Below are 6562 nucleotides of genomic sequence, written 5' to 3'. Positions count from 1 at the left end.
TGTGGGAAACCCAGGGTCTCCAACCTCTCGGGTGAATGCCCTAACCATTAGACTTTGGGGTACTGGGGGTGCAACAGAGGCTCTCTTAATCCCCCCTGTTTAAGATCTTCCACTTGGTGTGAAATAGTTAATAGTCAGTAGGCCAGGAGAAGAGTGAATAAGCCTATAGGCCACTAGTAAGGGCACACACCTGCGATGTGGAGACTCAAGTCCCTGTTCCAATGACATCCCCTGTGCATGTGTCCTCCCTCCCCACCCCCCAAAAAAAGGCACCTCAGCTGAAGGTGTGCCTCCCTCCAGCCTGGATTTAGGTGCCTTAGTCCCTTTGAATGAAGGGGAGTGTTTAGGGCCTACCTGTTTCCTTGGCATTTCTTATTGGCTCAGTTTGAGCGGCTCCTCGCTGGCTTTTGTGGATCCCACCGTTGGGTACGTGACTCTCCCCATGCATTGTACAGGGAGCGTGGGTGCCTGTTCTGGAGCTCTGGACTCCAGTAAGTGGCAGGGCACAAGTCTCAGTGTTGCAATGCGTAATGTTTTAAGTCCCCTTTGTGGATCTAGTCCTAAAACAAAAACTTTCTGTGGGACAAGCTATGGTTATCATTTCAAGTCTTCCTATGAGGTCAGTCAAAACGAGTCCAATGCCAGCTGTTCTACATCCAGGAATGTTGCAAGTGAACAACAAGCCCATTTTGGGGGGAGATACTAATTCTGCAACCGGGCTGCTGAACAAGGATGTACAGCAAGGATGCTGGATCAAGTGCAGCTGTGAAAGAGTACAGGATTAAGGGCACTAATGACTGACTTCATCCGATTATAAAATATCTAGAACACATCACTCTTTCTAGTTTGCTGTGTTCTCAAACTGATTTCTAAGTCACTGATCCTCCTGCTGGAGTTGAAGTAGTTATATTTTATATTGTTTCTATAACCCTACTAAACAACTGAAATCTGGACTAAATTTTAAAATAACTCAAGAGAATGTGGATTTTTTGATTGCTTTTAGCTTAATGCAAAGGTGTCTCCAATACTCCTATGTTTCCTCCCAAGATTGAAGACACTTTTTACTAATGGAGAAGAGCTGGAGCATCAATTGTGTTTAAAGGAGAACCTCCTTAATTCACACTAATGAAAGGGGTTCACTATTGTGAACTCCTGTAAGTACAATTTTTTAAAAAAAGAACAGAGTACACTTTGTGATGCAATATCTCTGTTTAGTTAGGACCTAGTTCAACTCCTATTAAAGTCAATGGACAGACTCCTATTGAATTCATCGGCAACTGGATCAAGCCCTTATTCTGCCAGCTGTAGGTTTGTTTTTAATTTATACTTTATAGGATAATGTACATTCTGTAATGACGCTCTGGTAGAAAGAGAATCACAGCATCTGCTATTAAAGAGTCAGTGTCAATTTGAAATCTAGACCAAAAAAAAAAAAGTTTAAAAGTAGTTTCAGATACATTCCTGCTTGAATCTTCTGCTCACACTTCCTTTTTAAAAATTATTTCTCTCCCCACTTCTCTATATGAATGACACACACAGACAGGAGAAACTGCAGAATCAAGGCCAGGATTCTCAAGTGATTGCAATGGGAGTTTGGTACCTAATTACTTCTGAGGATCGGGGCTCAAGTGACTCAATGGATAAATAAAATGTTGCTGAGAGTGAAATTTAATTGGAAAAATGCCTTGAATTTTCCCTCATTCTGACCACCTCTACTGACTGTGCTTTCAGATGCACAAAGTAAACTTTAAAATATTACTTTCTCTAATCTTTGTTATGATAATCTTGGGTGTTACTGTAGAAATAGATTTTTTTTTTTTTTTTTTTTTTACAGAAGTCGTTTTTTTTTTTTTTTTTTTGGTCCTCTTGTTGTCCTTTTTAAATATTAGAGCTGGGGCGAGACCATTTTTGTGTGTGTATGAGCTATAAAGCCTGCAGGTCAGCAAGGTGCTACTTTAGTCTCTATTTCAGAATGTTAGAAATTGCTCTTCATCATCCTCTTATACTCTGAATTATTGATAACCCTATCAGAGCCCCGTTAGAGGAAGGACAGGAGTTGGCTTCAGGAGACCAGTGGTCAGTTCCTAGTTCTGTCATGGACTTCTTGGACCCTAGGCAAGTTATTAAGCCTGTTCTGCAAATATATTTACATGTGCTTAACTTTAGGATTGGGGCCTTAATGCCTCAATTCTCCACCTGTGAGAGACCCTTATTTTACAGAGGTTTTGTGAGGAGAAAAAATTAATCTGTGAGGTGCTCAAATAGTGTGGTGATAGGGGGCCTGTCATATGAATTTAGATGGAAAATAGGACCAAAGGTGTTAACATAACTTGGTCACTGTACAACATGAAACTGTGTTACAAAAGGTTCAGAGTTTGATATACTGAGATCTCCGCCTGCTTACTACATTGGGAAATACACTATTAAAAATCCATTAAATTTTTTATTAAAGATAGAGAAAAGAAGGAAAAAACCTTTCACATGCTATAACTGTTAAATATTAAGGCTTTCATTTTAACAACATTCCTTGTTCCCTTTCCCTTTAGCTGGAGAGCTTTTAGAAGGAAAAAAAACCTTACTGGACAGTCGGTTAGATACCGTAATAGTAAAATGGTAATAACTGTTCTTTTGGGGAAAAGAGAAGAAGTTAAGTGAGAGGGGCTGGAGTTGCTGCTGTTGTCCAATCCCCTTTTATCTCAGGTAGTGGTTGGGACTCAGCTGGAGCTGGTATGAGTGGCAATGTCATCTGGTTGCAGAGTAGCAGCCGTGTTAGTCTGTATCCGCAAAAAGAACAGGAGTACTTGTGGCATCTTAGAGACTAACAAATTTATTAGAGCATAAGCTTTCGTGGGCTACAGCCCACTTCTTCGGATGCATATAGAGTGGAACATATATTGAGGAGATATAGGTACACACATACAGAGAGCATGAACAGGTGGGAGTTGTCTTACCAACTCTGAGAGGCCAATTAAGTAAGAGGGGAAAAAAAACTTTTGAAGTGATAATCAAGATAGCCCAGTACAGACAGTTTGATAAGAAGTGTGAGAATATTTACAAGGGGAGAGAGATTCAATGTTTGTAATGGCTCAGCCGTTCCCAGTCCTTATTCAATCCTAAATTGATTGCATCTAGTTTGCATATCAATTCCAGCTCAGCAGTCTCTCGTTGGAGTCTGTTTTTTAAGTTTTTCTGTTGTAAAATAGCCACCCACAGGTCTGTCATTGAATAACCAGACAGGTTAAAGTGTTCTCCCACTGGTTTTTGAGTATTATGATTCCTGATGTCAGATTTGTCCATTAATTCTTTTGCGGAGAGACTGTCCGGTTTGGCCAATGTACATGGCAGAGGGGCATTGCTGGCACATGATGGCATATATCACATTGGTAGATGTGCAGGTGAACGAGCCCCTGATGGTATGGCTGATGTGATTAGGTCCTATGATGATGTCGCTTGAATAGATACGTGGACAGAGTTGGCATCGGGCTTTGTTACAAGAATAGGTTCCTGGGTCAGTGATGTGTGGTTGCCGATGAGTATTTGCTTTAGGTTGGGAGGTTGTCTGTAAGTGAGGACAGGTCTGTCTCCCAAGATCTGTGAGAGTGAGAAATCATCTTTCAGGAAAGGTTGTAGATCTTTGATGATGCACTGGAGAGGTTTTAGTTGGGGGCTGAAGGCGACAGCTAGTGGTCCCCCCTCTGTTTCTGGCCCAGTCTGTACAGCAGTAGCATAGCAAGGATGGGACATTTGGGTGGGCCCCGACTTAGGGTGGGTGGGCAATGACAGGAGGGTAAGTGTAGGAGCGATCGGGGCCACCTCCCCCTCCCTCCAGCCCCTTGGGGAGGGCCAATAGATGCTGTGGCCAGGGGCCCTGGAAAAACTGGGGGCCCTGGAAAAATGTGTGCCCTCTCCCACCATTCCCTCCCCCTCGGGTGCTCGGGGTTTGCCCTGCTCAGCCTGGCACTCCCACTGGAGAGCGGGGTCGGGGGCTTGCCCCGTTCCACCTGGGCAGCACTTCTGTCGGGGAGTGGGGGGTTGCAAGCCCCTGTTCCCCAACCCTGCTCCCTGCGGGAGTGAGGCAAGTGCTGCGGCGGTTTGGGACTGGGGTGGTGGGCCTGGATGATAAATCAACTCAGGCCCACCCGTGGCTACGCCCCTGCTGACATCATTCGGGATCAGGCTGACAAATCCCGGGGTCCCAGGACGTGGTGGGGATGGCAGCCATAATGGTAAAGCTTGCTCCATTAGTCTGTTCTTTCCTACTTTTCTCACAAAAATCTTTTTTAGGAACCCAAAAAAGGAGCGATGGATGGAATAGCCCATTCCCTCATTTATTTTGTCCACAAGTAGGCCTAATATCCAAAATATCAATTTTAAGTCATTAACTTTGGGCTCCATGTCTCCTGTTTTTAATAAGCATAATTTCAGCACAGTCTTGGAATCATATCAACCTGGCCTTTTTGTTTAGATTAATTTAGTTATTCTTTCTCCCTTTTGTACCTTTTCCCTTCAGCATTTGCTATTATAGGTTATTGTAACATCTTATGAACTTTTACATGCATTTTACAGTTGAAGCCACAATTTGGGTAGATTTGTTGACTCATTTATCACAACAGGCCAGATTCTGCTAGGTACAAGCAAGGGACAGTCTCTGCCCAAAGAGCTTATAAACTCACAATGCTTTTAAGATATTTTAGAAACAAAGTTTTAAAAATTGAAAGGGCCATTCTTTTCTGAAATCTTGTTTACATCCTTTTCATAACTCTTATTTTTTCTGTTTGGGCTGAAACTCCTCAGACTTGGTCAAACGATGGCTTTTTAAAAAATATTCAGCAAAATTTCTGGCTTCTGGCAGTGATGACAAAAATCCATTAACTCTCCCCCTCCCCCCACCCGGCTTCCCATGGATGAATTCTTAAATGACTGAATACAAGTGCCTTTTACAATTTTGAAAATATCTTGATTCACAAACTCACTGAAAACAACAAAATTAAAGCATAGTGCATAGCCAGTTGTGACCGGGGTTCCAGGGGGGCCAGCTGTCGTCACTCAAAGAATGGGGCAGATAATGCCCAAAGGTGATGGATATTTTCAATACTTAAATGTGCCAAGCCAGTATAAAACAACTTCTTTATTACCTCACTGGTTGCCCAGAAACCAATAACACAGTTCCCTTAAAGTAACCCAGTCTCAGGCCTCCCGAGTCAAATACGATGATTTCTGAAAATTTTATTTAATCATAATTTATTTTAAAAGAAAAGGGAGAGAGTATGGCTAAAAGATCAGTGTACATACAGACATGAGTTCAATTCTTGAGGTTCAGATACATAGCAGAGATGGTGTGCTTTGTAGTTGCAAAGAGTTCCTTTAGAATTTAGTTAATAGGTTATAATCCAATGTCCAATATCATATCCAGGGTGTGCCAGCTTAACTGGGATCTCATCTTGTGACTCAAACATCCCCTGATGAAGCTTAAGCAGATCTGAGATAAAAAAGGATCAGCACCCAAGGATCTTTTATACAATTTCAGGTTGTCTGACACGTTGGAGTCCATCGGGGAACAATCAGTAATCAGGGCATCTTTGAAGTGGGTCTATCACCAGTACTTAGCTATATGACTTAACATAAGACAATCGCCTGTTCCTCTACCATTCACTGATGATTTGCTATACTTGTCAAAGAGAGATGAATACAGAGATACCCTGTGTTTACACTTCTTTTAAATGTTAGGATGTTCTTTTGATCTTTGAATTATCAGAATACAGCACAGATAGGGATTGTTGATTACATTGTTGACCACTACCCATACATATGTAAATACACAAATACTATCTCCGCACATTTCCTTAAGTGTTGAATCTGAGTCATTTATTTTGCAGGATGTTTAACCCTTTTTGGCCATGCATCAGACAAGTAGTCACTGCAGCAAGTGTAGAGGGATTATTGACCTGCACTCAAAAAGCAATGAATCCAATTCTCCTCTTGCTTATGTTATCTACACCTGGTGTAGCTGCACTGCCTTTAGTGGGGCTGGTTGGGATTTACCTTAATGTAAGTGAGAGGAAGTTCTATGACTCTAACAAGCCTGTTAGATTTCAGGTTAGGATTTTAATGGTGCACAGAAAACTGGTACAGCATCAAAATTTAAGAAAGGTTGGAAATATTTAACCATAAGGGAGTCCTTGTGAAATTGAAACTGGCATGTGGTGAAGTGTTTCTTGAGTTTGTTATATGTAAGTGATCTTTAAATGAGGTATAACTTAGAGATTCTGATTGGTTATCCCATCTCCTAGAACTGGAAGGGACCTTGAAAGGTCATCAAGTCCAGCCCCCTGCCTTCACTAGCAGGACCAAGTACTGATTTTGCCCCAGATCCCTAAGTGGCCCCCTCAAGGATTGAACTCACAACCCTGGGTTTAGCAGGCCAATGCTCAAACCAATGAGCTATCCCTCCCCCCCCCGTGGATATTTAGAGAAGGGATCGTAACTAAAAGAATTTTTTCACTTGATCAGAGCTCAGAGAGTACTGTATAGAGTTATATTAAACTTGCCTGTACTGTATAGC

This window comes from Malaclemys terrapin, chromosome 5 (assembly GCF_027887155.1).
Source record: "Malaclemys terrapin pileata isolate rMalTer1 chromosome 5, rMalTer1.hap1, whole genome shotgun sequence".
Taxonomy (NCBI): domain Eukaryota; kingdom Metazoa; phylum Chordata; order Testudines; family Emydidae; genus Malaclemys; species Malaclemys terrapin.
Note: the sequence above shows the minus strand (reverse complement) of the source record.